The sequence below is a fragment of the Chiloscyllium plagiosum genome, unplaced genomic scaffold (assembly GCF_037043375.1).
Source record: "Chiloscyllium plagiosum isolate Xiang-an unplaced genomic scaffold, Cpla_swu_hap1 HiC_scaffold_4, whole genome shotgun sequence".
Taxonomy (NCBI): domain Eukaryota; kingdom Metazoa; phylum Chordata; class Chondrichthyes; order Orectolobiformes; family Hemiscylliidae; genus Chiloscyllium; species Chiloscyllium plagiosum.
The window spans coordinates 128,865,844-128,880,245 of NW_028270142.1; the positions used below are offsets into that span (position 1 = coordinate 128,865,844).

At 43.0% G+C, this 14,402-nt stretch overlaps 1 protein-coding gene across 1 annotated transcript in view; it reads left to right on the forward strand.

Moving 5' to 3' along the window:
- The window catches only part of arhgap28 (Rho GTPase activating protein 28), a 189,820-nt gene that overhangs the window by 669 nt on the left and 174,749 nt on the right, over positions 1 to 14,402 (forward strand). The gene's annotated exons all lie outside the window — the stretch shown is intronic.

The window sequence follows — 14,402 nt, forward strand, 5'->3', positions numbered from 1 at the left end:
TGTGGTGGAAAACTTTCCACTTGTCTGGATGAGTGCTGCACTCAAGAAGCCTGACACCATCCAGAACAAAGTGGTTGTTTTGATTGACACCACATCCACAAGGATTAACTCGCTCCACCACTGATGTTCAGTAGCAGCAGTGTGTAGTATTGACAAGATGCACTGCGCAAATTACTGAAGGTTTACCCCACATCCATAGATAGTTCTGGACTCCCCAGTCACTGGGAACCTCCTCCCTGCATTTATCCTGTCTAGACATGTTAGAATTTTATCAGTTTCTGTGAGACCACCCTTTATTCTTTTGAACTCCAGCAAATATTATATGTTAACTGATTCAATGTCTCCTCATATGTTAATCCCAAATTAATAAACCAAATATTCAGGCTAATGCTTTGGGGACGGGGGTCCAATTCCAATCTAGCAATTGCAAAATTTTCAGGCTCTAGGGATTCTGTGCCAAATTAGTTGCATTTTCTTTCATCCAGCTGTTGACTCCTATTTGTGCTTGGTATGACTGTTGGTCCTCCATTATGCTGCCACCACTCTTTGGTGATAGACTCCATCATGGCCACCATCTGGATTTGCCAATTGGGCTGTGTAAACAGCTCCCTAGAGATGCTGAGCATCACTGATTGGACACCAAGCTTGCCTTTGACAAAATTAGAGGGCAATCATATTCCAAAATAGCGGATGCAGCGATGGCGTGAGCCTGAAATATATGGACATCAAGTTCTTTACCCAGAAATGAAAATTGACGTTGCAAGTCTGAGTCCTTTCCTTAAGAATGGAAAATATTACAGATATAACAGGTCTTAAATTAGAGAACAAACAAGGAAAAGGAAGATGAGGAAAATTGCCACTCAGAAAACTGTATAGTTGTTCACACTTTGCTTTCCACCAACACCTCTTTACCTATTCATAGGACTGTACAGGACTGTACAGATAAAGCTATAAGATTTAAGAACAGATTTGTCTCCTTGAATTGGCCCTGATATTCAACATCATACTTGAACTTTTATATTAGCCCGATGTTCTTGCTTTATCCCTGTATCTCTGTATCCAACCATCCATCAACCTCAGTCTTTAGTATCCTCATTGAATGAGCAGCCTCAGCTGTCCTAAGTACAGAATTACAAGAAGTGCAGCACTCTGTGTGAACATATTTCTCCTCACCTTGGTCCAAATGGCTGACCTCTTAACCTGAGACTGTGTCCCATCACTCTTGACTCTCCAGTCAGGAGAAACAGCCTACCGGAAGTTTTGAAAGAGTTTTAGATGTTTCAGTGTGATGGAAGAGCAAATCAGAGGACCTGGAGATGCAGGAATATAGGAGCAGGAGTAGGCCATTCAACTTCTTGAGCCTGCTCCCCTGATCTATTAGACTCTGGCTGATTTTCACCCTCAGTGCCACTTTCCTACACTGTTCCCCACATCCTTTGGTATCTTTAATATCTAGAAATCCATTGATCTCTGCCTCGAACTCAAGGATTGAGCTTCCACAGCCCAGAGGGGTAGAGAATTCAGAGACTGCACCATTGTCTGAGTGAAGACACTTCTCCTTATCTCAGTCCAACGTGACCTATCGCTGATTGTGAAACTGTGCACCTGTTTCCTGACCTCACTAGAGGAAACCTCCTTCCGGCAGCAGGACAGCCTTATCACCAGCATTCCATGTTCCTAGGCTTTCTCGATCCCTGGCCAGGACCTGAGGGACAGGCTGGAGGAATTTGGAGGCCAAAGTGAGAGATCCATGAAAATTGATCCCAGCAGTCAGATGGAAGCTTGGGAATTGGGAATATGCTTTTCTGGGAGATCCCGCTGGCAGAGACGGAAATTTTAAAATGAGCATTTTACTTGCCTTGCCTTGCCCTCTTCTGAGGAGAAAGTGAGGTCTGCAGATGCTGGAGATCAGAGCTGGAAATGTGTTGCTGGAAAAGCGCAGCAGGTCAGGCAGCATCCAGGGAACAGGAGAATCGATGTTTCGGGCATAAGCCCTTCTTCAGGAATGGGGAAAGTTTGTCCAGCAGGCTAAGATAAAAGGTAGGGAGGAGGGACTTGGGAGAGGGGCGTCGGAAATGTGATAGGTGGAAAGAGGTCAAGGTGAGGGTGATAGGTCAGACTGGGGTGGGGGCGGAGAGGTCGGGAAGAAGATCTCAGGTTAGGAAGGCGGTGCTGAATTTGATGGATTTGACTGAGACAGGCTGGGGGGAGGGGAAATGAGGAAACTGGTGAAATCCGAGTTCATCCCTTGTGGTTGGAGGGTTCCTAGCCGGAAGATGAGGCGTTCTTCCTCCAACCGTCGTTTTGTTGTGGTCTGACGATGGAGGAGTCCAAAGACCTGCATATCCTTGGTGGAGTGGGAGGGGGAATTGAAATGTTGAGCTACAGGGTGGTTGGGTTGGTTGGTCCGGGTGTCCCAGAGGTGTTCTCTGAAACGCTCCGCAAGTAGCCGGCCTGTCTCCCCAATATAGAGGAGGCCACATCGGGTGCAGAGGATGCAATAGATGATATGTGTGGAGGTGCAGGTGAATCTGTGGCGGATATGGAAGTTTCCTTTGGGGCCTTGGAGGGAGGTGAGGGGGGAGGTGTGAGCGCAAGTCTTGCACCTCCTGCGGTTGCAGGGGAAGGTGCCGGGAGTGGAGGTTGGGTTGGTGGGGGGTGTGGATCTGACGAGGGAGTCACGGAGGGAGTGGTTCCTCGTCAGATCCCTCGTCAGATCCACACCCCCCACCAACCCAACCTCCACTCCCGGCACCTTCCCCTGCAACCGCAGGAGGTGCAAGACTTGCGCCCACACCTCCCCCCTCACCTCCCTCCAAGGCCCCAAAGGAAACTTCCATATCCGCCACAGATTCACCTGCACCTCCACACATATCATTTATTGCATCCTCTGCACCCGATGTGGCCTCCTCTATATTGGGGAGACAGGCCGGCTACTTGCGGAGCGTTTCAGAGAACACCTCTGGGACACCCGGACCAACCAACCCAACCACCCTGAGGCTCAACATTTCAATTCCCCCTCCCACTCCACCAAGGATATGCAGATCTTTGGACTCCTCCATCGTCAGACCACAACAAAACGACGGTTGGAGGAAGAACGCCTCATCTTCCAGCTAGGAACCCTCCAACCACAAGGGATGAACTCGGATTTCACCAGTTTCCTCATTTCCCCTCCCCCCAGCCTGTCTTAGTCAAATCCATTAAATTCAGCACCGCCTTCCTAACCTGAGATCTTCTTCCCGACCTCTCCGCCCCCACCCCAGTCTGACCTATCACCCTCACCTTGACCTCTTTCCACCTATCACATTTCCGACGCCCCTCTCCCAAGTCCCTCCTCCCTACCTTTTATCTTAGCCTGCTGGACAAACTTTCCCCATTCCTGAAGAAGGGCTTATGCCCGAAACGTCGATTCTCCTGTTCCCTGGATGCTGCCTGACCTGCTGCGCTTTTCCAGCAACACATTTCCAGCTCTTGCCCTCTTCTGACCCAGGCCATGAGAGTTCTGACTTCCCAACTTAGATCTTCACTAACATTGACGGTCAGGTCCCTCAGATGATCCAAAGAGCAGATTAAAGTTCAGAGGAGACAGGAGGTAGTGGGATGAGAAGAGTAAGCAAAACTTGTGTTTAATGATGGAATTCTCATACCGGCAGGGAGAGTGTTAAATTGGGCTCTCAATATTTCTCATTTTGCATCATTTTGTCTCCTTCTTAATCGACAAAACAACCCCTTCTTTTTCCACCACCTAAACATTTAATCAGTTTTACGTGCAGCAGGCACATGGAGAAAGTGAGCACTTTTTGTATATGTGTCCAGCCAGCCAAATATCCAGCCATGTATGCAACAAAGCCGAGTCTGATTTTATTCTCAACCCATGTCTAGATCTGAACGCTCCTCGACATGGTCACTGCACAGCGAACAATGGGAAACCTGGCTGATTTCTCTCTGCACAACCTGAGGTAAATGAAGGCCAATTGTAACAGTCAGACTGAGATCAGCTAACAGAGAAAGCAAGTTGGGAGATCGTCATCTTATACAATGGGAAAGCAGTAAACTGAAACTCCACAGTAAACGGACATAGTAAACTACGAATTGTGTCTGCTCCAGCAAAAGTTTAAGTGACAGTCACCATGTATGAAGCTACTGGAGATTGTTGTAGGATCACAGAATCCCTACAGTGTGGAAACAGGCCCTTCGACCCAACAAGTCCACACTGACCCTCTGAAGTGTATCCCACGCTATTACTCTACATTTACTCCTAATTAACACATCCCTGAATACTATAGGCAATTTAGCATAATCAGCACATCTTTGGATTGTGGGAGGAAACCAGAGCACCCGATGGAAGCAGACATGGGGAGAATGTGCAAACTCCATACAGACAATCACCCGAGGCTGGAATTGAACCCGGGTCCCTGGTGCTGTGAGGCAGCATTGCTAACCACTGAGCCACCGTGCCATCCCAAGGCAGTTCCACAGATTAGTCCTGACAGGAAAGTCCTAAATATAGTGACTTGGGATGGAATATAAGGACAGAAGTAAGCCATTCAGTCCCTTGAGCTGGTCTGCTATCTAGCCAGGTTAATTCTGGTTAGCACCTCAATGCCAATTTTTCTACCTTTTCTACTTCAAATCCCTTGATACACTTATCCAACCAAAAAGCAATCCCAGACATGAAAGCTCTCTGGGAGGCCAGACTGTCGATGACCCCCCCCCCCCCCCCCCCCCCCATATTACCCCTTGCCCTCCCATTTTTCTATCATCTCAGCTCCTCCCACAAGGAAAATTTCATTTCTATGTTTTTGTAACAATTGTTAACACAGAGTTACAGAATGGTTACACAAAGAGAGTCCTTTGTCTCTGGCTGTCCCTTCCTTCTCCCTGAAGCCCTTTGAGATAATCTGATTCCCATTTGAAGGCTTCAACTGAACCTGCCTTGGCCACATTTTTCCTCTTGTCACCATCGCTTCTTCAGCCAATTCCCTTAAATTTGTGGTTCCTTGTTCATGATCTTTCTGCTAATTGAAACAGCTTTCCTCTCCCTACTCTGTTCAGACTCTTCATGATTGCCTATACCTCTACCATCTCCCAAACTCCTATTCTCGAAGGAAAACAATCCCAATCTAAAATCTATTTACCCAACTGAGGTCACAAATTTCTCACCATAACTATTATGATAACTCTGAGTGGTGACAAATGGTCAGTGTTACGAACTGAGAAAATGAGCTCCCTTTTGAGATTAATGCAATGCATTCATTATTAAAGATAAAGAGAGAAACAAGGCTGTGCACTTCAGACGGGGAACATCACCAAATAGGATCAGATCAAAAGGCCTTTCAGCTCCTTTTTGCTAGTTTTTGATATGCTCTATTGCTCAAAAATATTTGGAGGGAGGAAATTACTTTAAATATAAAATGGGTGATTGCACATAGAATGAAGTTTTTGATTTTGAGGATGAGTATATTGCAAACCAAGGTGAGACTTCAGTCTCAGTTCAATGACAGCATTATTGTAGTTGTCTCAAAATCATGGGTTAACTTGATTTATTATTTATTTTTGTCACATGTACCTAGGTACAGTGAGTAGTTTTGTTTAGCATGCAGTACAGGCAGATCATACCATACAAAGTTCTTAGAACAGGGCAAGGAATACAATGTTATAGCTGCAGGCAAGATGCACAAAGCAAGATCAACATTAGATTTGAAATTTGAGAGGTCCATTCAGAAATCTAACAACCGCAGGGAAGAAGCTGTTCTTGAACCTGTTGGTACGTGCGTTTAAGCTTTTGTATCTTCAGCTTGGCCGAAGAGATTGGAAGAGATCAGGTACTAACCGAGAGGCTCAATCACACAACCTACTTCAATGGAGCAAGAATGTAACTTTGTTGAAGGAGCTATTTTCTAGATGCGATGATGAATTCTCTATGCCTTTTCAAGTGGAATCTAAGAGCAGACTGTAGTTTGAAATTGTTGGACCTTACTGTAAAAAGAGATGACAATCCTACCTTGCACAACTATGAAGTGGTTGTACCAACGTGACCAGCAAGATACAAAAGAAACTGGTTGATGTATTGCGGCTGCTCTGCCAAACAACCATGACGAGAGTTTAGCAGATCATCAAGAGGCAATGGCTGATGGTCAACTGTATATCCTTTAAACAACAGGATAGCATATGCAGCAGATCAGCATTTCAGGAAATGGTGAGATCAGGAAATGGATTTATGCTTCGTTTGAATGCAGTTCTCTCGGTTCTACTTTGTGTTCTTGTCCAGTACGTGAGTTAAATCCAATCATAGATGTCCAGACATTTCTCACCTGATCAAGTCTTCCTGATCTATCTTATAGTTTTCAAGAGTTCAAAGTAATCACGCATTTAGACACAAATGCTGATGCTTACGCCAAGTATATTTCGGCTTTCCCTGCAATGTACTATGAAATGATATGCTCTCGTTTTGCTACATTAACCATACTGCAACAGCAAGTGATGTGGCACTGTGGCTGCATGCTTAAAGATTACAATATAGTTCCTAAATCATTTGGAATGATATAACAAGATAACTTGTACTTTGGATAGTCACTTTTAAATTATTTTGGGCTCACATATGTGAAAACGCACAGCTGAATGCCCTTTTTATACTCAGAGTATGGTTGCCAATTTATATTGGTCGTGATGAGGAGTTCAGCACTAAAATTGTAGATACAAAATGCAGATGACACAGAATTCACAACACAGAAACAGGCCGTTTAGCCTAAATGGTGTATGTGGCTGTTCATATTCCACATGAGCCTTATCCTGTTATAGTTTATCTTAGCATATCCCCTTGTTGCCCTCTTCCTCCTGTACTTACACAGCTAACCATTCAGAGAATGGAGTTTTATTAACTATTTTGTGGACAGACAGTGGATGCAGTGTAATTCATTCAATCCCGACATCAGGAAGAGGAAATGTCTTACACTCCAATACAATGCGTGATTGTGGAAGTAGCAGATGGGAAGGAGGTTACAAAACGCCAAGTCCCCAAAATAAAAATGTTGGAAAGAATAAATAAGAGGACTGCTTTAAGGTCTATTATCTGGAATTCAGTCGGTTTGAATATTGAACAAAATAGAAAGGCAAAAAATCCTGGTCGCCAATTTCTGGGAGACATATGAAAGTAATTTACAACTTGGGAAATAAAAACCCCATGCATCTGAAACAAATCACCGAAGCAATTACTCACATATACAGCAAAAGCATTTTCTAGCCATTCATCTTGTGTTGGTTCATTGAAGTAATTGTTTCACTGTACAAGATTTGTGGTTACAGATGCTTGTACCATTGCCAAAAACATTGTCTGAGATAATGGCATAACCATATCATAACTGATTTATTTTGGCTTCATATGAATGCTACATATGTTTAACCACCCATGTTGAGGTCACCTTATCTACTGCAGTGAAAAAAACAACAGGTACTTAGTACTAAGAATGCACTGAATAACGACTGTGCACATTTGGTCACAATTCTGATTCAGAGATTTACTGATTCCTGGTTCAATGCAGGTTAGTTAACTGCTCAGTCAGAACCTGGGCTGTCATTAATGACAAGCTGTAGGAAGTAACATTCTTTAACCTACTTTGGTCATGAGCTGTGTTATGTGTCATATTACATTTGCTTAATTTTTTTCCTACTTTTCTTTCAAGTTCTCCCTCTGAGTTCTTCCTTAACCTTCATCCCTTTAAGTCAACATGTTATCTGGATGTAGGTCACCGGGGCAATGAAATTTCAACCAGTCAACATTACTGCTTCTGTATATTGTATATTATACTTCCATGGTTTTCAGGAAAAAAACCCAACTTTTTTCCTCGGATGCTATTATCTTATATTTGAAGTATTTGGGAGTCATGCAATTGGCTGCTTTTCGTGGACAGGACATACTTGGCTATTTTTCATGTTGTCAGATGGATGCCAGTGTTGTAGTTATACTGGAACAGCTCGGCTAGGGGAGTGGCAAGTTCTGAAGCACAAGAATTCTGCACTTTTGTTGGAATGCTTTGAAGGTCCATAGCCTTTGTAGTATCCAGTGCCTTGAGGCATTTCTTGACATCACATGGACTGAATTGAATTAGCCAGTCTGTGATGATGGGGGCCTTGAGAAGAGGTAGAGACCGACCATCCATTCAGCACTTTGAATGAAGATTGCTGTGCATGCTTAAGCCTTTTCTTTTGCACTCACGTGCTGGGTTTCCCAACGAGGATGGGGAATTTTGTGGAACCGCCTTCACTCATTAGTTATAGAGTCAATGTTATAGAGTAGATCATGGAAACAGACCCCTCGGTCAAACTCATCCATGCCAACCAGATATCCTAAATTAATCTAGTCCCAGTATTTGGCCCTATCCCTCTAAACCCTTCCTATTTATATACCCATCCAGATACCTTTTAAATGTTGCTATTGTACCAGCGTCCTCCACCTTCTCTGGGAGCTTGTTTCATACATGCACCACTCTCTGAATGAAAACATTGCTCCTTAGGTCTCTTTTAAATCTTTCCCTTCTCACTTTAAACCTATGGCCTATAATTTTGGATTCCCCGACTCTTGGGGAAAAGACCTTATCTATTCACCCTATCCATGCCCATCATGATTTTATAAACCTCAAACAGGTCACCCCAAAGTCTCCAATGCTCCAGGGAAAACAGCCCCAGCTGATTCAGCTCTCGCTAAAGCTCAAATCCTCCAACCCTGGCAACACCTTTGTGAATCTTTTCTGAATCCTTTCAAGTTTCACGACATCCTTCCTATTGCAGAATTTCATGCAATATTCCAAAAGTGGCCTAACCAATGTCTTGTAGAGTCACAACATGATCTCCCAACTCCTAAACTCAATGCACTGATGAATAAAGGAAAGATACCAACACTGCTTTCACTATCCTATCTCCCTGCGACTCCACTTTCAAAGAAGTATGAACCTGCAGTCCAAGGTCTCTTTGTTCAACAACACTCCCCTGCTCCTTACCATTAAGTTATAAGTCCTGTCCTGATTTGCCTTTCCAAAATGTAGCATTTCATATTTATCTAAATTAAACTCCATCAATTGTTTAATTGTGCATCACCATTCATGACTGGACTGCAGAATTGCAGGGCTTAGAATTCATTAATTGGTTCTAGGATTATTGGGCTCTCTCTATTGCAGCTTCCACTGTTTGACTTGCAAACAGTCTTGTTTTGTGGCTTCTTTGGGTTGATATTTCATTTTTAGGTATGTTTGGCATTACTCTTGGTTGTGTCCTCCTGCAATCATCATTGAAACAGGGATGAGCCCCTAGCATGATCACAATTCTATGGTGGGAAATATGGGGCCCATGAGCGTTGCATAAAGTAAAGAGGTTAATATTCATGTTACACTGGCTCCATCCATTCTATTAATGTCTCTCTCAGTCTGTGGGTGGAATCAAAGAATTTCACTTGAGCTTTCAGAGATGTATCTGTACCAGCTCCCTAATGTCCTCGTATTAAACCTCATCAAAATGTTGTACTTACTACTTTCCTTCTTGTTTCCTGAGAATAGTGCTTCTTCCATAGATTCTTTATGGAGGTGTATCCTCTACCATGGATCATTACTCTGTTCAAGGCAAAGCAAAGTCAAAGGAGCATTGACCCAATGAACTATTTCAAACAACGTTACCCTCTGCCAGGATTGGTCACCGGGGGAAATACCACAGTGAGGTCACAGATTGTGGTTTCACACAATTTTTCAGATGGTCCAGGATCAAATTCCTGGAGCTCCCTTTCTAATAGAACTTGTGAGTGCACACACTCACCATGGACTTTAAGAAGCCAACTTGCCACCTCCTTCCAATGGGCAATTAGGGATGGGCAATAAATGCTGGTTCTGTGAATAAACAGAAAATGTGGTGAACATTTGTCAGTTTAGTTTTTATAACCTACTGGTTCTTAATGGGAATCCTCTGCTGAAGAGCACAGACCTGTAGTAAAGTCATCTTCTAAAGGAGGACAGGTCGCGGTTTCTCGGTGGAACTAAAATTGTGCTGCACAGAATATGATGATTGTAAAGGGCACAGAGTACATTGTGGGAAAGCAATTGGAGATAGGACACTATTATCTGTAAAAATAAAACAAAGATTAGATGAAAGGATTTGGAAGTAGACTTTGATTAACTTAGATAGGAAAATGAGAAATATTTATGAACAGCAAAGGCTGATACACTCTTTTTGAAAAATTTGACCTATTGCCTCAAACTGATTGTGGTCATACGACTTTAGACTTTTTAAGTCCAAATTGAATATTATGAAAATATAAGCAGCTGATGGGAATGTATAATTTTATCAAACTTTTGCTCAACTTTTTCTTTGCAAAGATCACAGTTTCTTTTTGAATGATTGCCCATGTTGGCTTTCTCAGGAATTGAAAACTAATAGCTCACATTCACACAGTCTCAACACCCAAAACATCTTGTTACTCTCTATATTAAGTAATATTCAGGACATATAGTTACTGTGTTCTTTGAACTCCAGGGCAAAGGCCAGCGTTTGAAGTTAATGAGATCAAGGGAAATGTTAGTCCACATTTTACCTTACAAAACATGAGAAAATGTACAAAACAAAAGACCTGGCAGGTAATTGAAGCATATCTGAATTTACTGTTGTAAACTCTCCTTGATAAACTTAATTTGTGTTTACCCAGATGAGTACAAAGGTTTGAATTTTTGTGCAGATAGAGAGGATACCTGGTATAGCCAAAACAGTGGTGACCCAAATTGCAGACCTAACCTCTGAACTCAGCACTGACGTTTTTGCAGGGGTAGCGAATACAGGCAAGTTGTAGTTTATACATAAGAAACTACTGCACATTTTTAAAGTGTTGTTACCTTCAATCAAACCCCATTTTCATCAATGGTTGTCTAAAACACAACTAGTGCACCTCATCACTATCAAGTGACTGTATAACTTACTTAAAGTTTATTGGAGAGGTTCTTTTTTAATTCATTCTGAGTCTGGCCAGCATTTACTGCCCATCTCTAGTTGCCTTTGAGACGGTGGCATTGAGCTGCCTTCTTGAACTGCTATGGCCCATGTGCTGTCGGTCGACCCATAATGCCATGAGGGAGGAAACCACTGGGATCGTGCCAGCAACAATGAAGGAATGATAATATTTACAAGTCTGGATAGTGAATAGCTTGGAAGGGAACTTATATTTTCCTATAAATCTGCTACTCTTGAGCTCCCAGATGATAGTATTGTGGTTTTGGAAGCTGGTGTGTAATGAGTCTCAGTGAATTTCTGCAGTACATCTTTTCGGTGGTACACACTGCTGCTAGTGTGCACCAGTGATGGAGGGAGCGAATGGGGATGTGGTGCCAACCAAGCAGAGCTGTCAATTCTCACCTCACCTCTGGAATTCAGCTCTTTTGTCCATTTTTGAACTGAGGCTGTCGTAAGGTCAGGTCCTGGCAGAATCCAAACTGGATGTCACTGAGCAGGCTATTGCTTAGCAGGTGCTGTTTGGTAATACTGTTGAAACCTTCAATTACTTTACTGATGATCAAGAATAGACTGATGGGTAGTAATTGGCTGGTTTAGATTTGTCTAGCTTTTTATGTACAGAACATAGCTGGGCAATTTTCCATTGTTGGGTTGATGCCAGTGTTGTATTTGTACTGGAAGAGCTTGGCTTGGGAAACGGCAAGCTCTATAGCACAAATCTTGAATGCTATTGCCAGAATGTTGTCAGGGCCCATTGGTTTTTCCCCAACATGTCTAAATTACTCTGCAGCCTCCTCACCATTCACATTCCCCCTAATTTTGCATCATCAGAAAATTTATAATTCCATTTAATTCCCACATTCAAATTGTCTATATATATTGCGAATAGTTGGGTCCTAAGCACTGATCCATATGCTACCCCACTTATCATTGCCTTCTACACCCCAAATGGGACATCCATTCCTAATCTCTGTTTATGTAGGCCAACCAATCCTTGCCAATATATAACTCCCAATACTGTGTTCTTTAATATTACATGCTAACCTCCTATGTGGCATTGTATCAAACACTTTCAGAAAATCCAAATATATCACATCCACTGGTTCTCCCTTAACTTTTTCAGTAAGAATTGACTGTCTTTTAGTATTTTATCTGGTTTTACACATCAATCTTGTTATGAATGACACCATCTGTTCGTAAAATTGGATTAGTCAGATCCTAGAATTAAATTTGATTTGATATATTTAACATTGCAGTTGGTTAACATGGTGGATAATAACTGAAACAGAGTCACATCAATCTGCTAATGATCTTTAACAAGAGAAAATAAGTTCATTATACAAAAGAAAAAGGAAACAAAAAAAAGGCAATTGAAAAGCACTGAACAGAAATATCAAAAAGAAATTTCCAGTTGTTTCTGAAGATTGTCTGTTACAAAGACTCAATCACAGAGAAATATCCTATAAATCTGCTACTCTTGAGCTTCTGGATGATGGCTTTGTGGTTTTAGAAGGTGGAGTCTTATGAGGCTTGGTGAATTTCTGCAGCACATCTTGTAGGTGGTACACAGTGCTGCGCTGACATTTTCAGTTTCTTAAATCTGAGCTGACACTTTCCAGTTTCTTTTCCTTGGACTGTTGGGACTGTTTTCTGTCATTCCTTTTTGAGTCTGATGGCCAAAATTCTATCAGTTTTAACAACTTGAAAACTCCAATACAAACTCTCTTGACATGGAAGCTCCTCAAATTAGAACAGATCCTTTGGTCCAACGTATCCATGCCAACCAGATATCCCAAGCGAAAGTGAGGAATGAAGGTGCTGGAGATCAGAGTCAAGAGTGTGTCTGGAAAAGCACAGCAAGTCAGTTAGCATGAAACGTCGATTTTCCTATACTCGGATGTTGTCTGACATGCTGTGCTTTTCCAGCACCACACTCTTGGAATCAGGTATCCTAACCTAATCTAGTGCCATTTACCAGCACTTGGCCCGTATCCCTCCAAATCCTTATTATTCATATACCCATCCAGATGCCTTTTAAATGTTGTAATTGTACCAGCCTGTCATCCTTTCTGCTGAAGTAACTGGCTCCCCTGAACTGATCTGAAAGCTAAAATTGTTTTCTTCTGAATTAAGACTTTGAACCTTCTGTTCTGAAGCAAAAACTAAAGTCATTACCTAAATGCGTCTACTCTGAACTCCAATTATATCATAAGCTCAACAGTATAAATAGTCTATCCATTACCATTGCAGGTTTTCTGACCAACACATGACTGAAGTCACATGCTTTCTGAAAAATGATAAATTTATGTCATTGGCTAAATGATTTTCTAAGCTTATTTTTTGAAAAGATCTTCACTGGACAAGCCAAAATCCAACTGCCTCTATATTTTTAACCCAATTTCCAAAAAAAAGGTCACATATTATACTTGTTTATTCTAACCCAGGTCAGGTTGCATCACCAGGCTATTTCACTGTAGTAGGCATGACATTCAAGCAGAGAACAGACAAAGTCTCTGAGAAATCGAAATCAGGAACCTGGCTGACATTCACTTTACACATCCCAGGAATGCTGGGGTCTATTTTATTACCTGAATTGGTGATGTGTTTGCTCAAAAGAACATGAGAGCATAATAAATGGGAGCAGGAGTAGATCACACAGTCATTCCCAGCTCCAGCCCTACACCATGCCCCAGCCACCAGCCCTGCCATGTTTTCACCATCCCCCCTGACTGAGGACGAATGATCAGTCCTCAGCAAAGGCCTTACCTTCACCCCACTCCGCTCCCGCATTAATGAATTCATTATGACATTGAATACTCCGTCCGCCGCCTCTGCCTCCGGGCTTACCTTTTGCCCCAAAACTCCTGCCTACCCTCTGAGGACCCCTTCTCCCACCTCATAGTCCGGGAAACCCCCACCCGGCTCTATCTTCTCCCCAAGATCCACAAGCCTGACTGCCCTGGCAGACCTATCGTCTTGGCTGCTCCTGCCTCACTGAACTCATCTCCACGTATCTTGACAGTGCTTTATTCCCCCCCCCCCCCCCCCCGGTACAGGAACTCTGACCTATGTTCAGGACATCACTCACACCCTCCACCTCCTCCAAGACTTTCATTTCCCTGACTCTTCTATAAACACACCTACTCCCACAGCTATCTGGACTATACCTCCTCCCACCCTGCTTCCTGTAAAAATGCTAGCCCTAATTCCCAATTCCTCTGTCTCCGCTGCATCTGCTTCCAGGAGGACCAGTTCTGCCATAGAGCACATCAGATGGCCTCCTTCTTCAAAGACGACAATTTCTCTCTCCCGCCCCCCCCGCCTCCCCACATGGTTAATGATGCCCTCCAGCACATCTCAACCACCTCCTGCACCTCCACCCTCGAACTCCACCCTTCCAACCACAACAAGGACAGAAC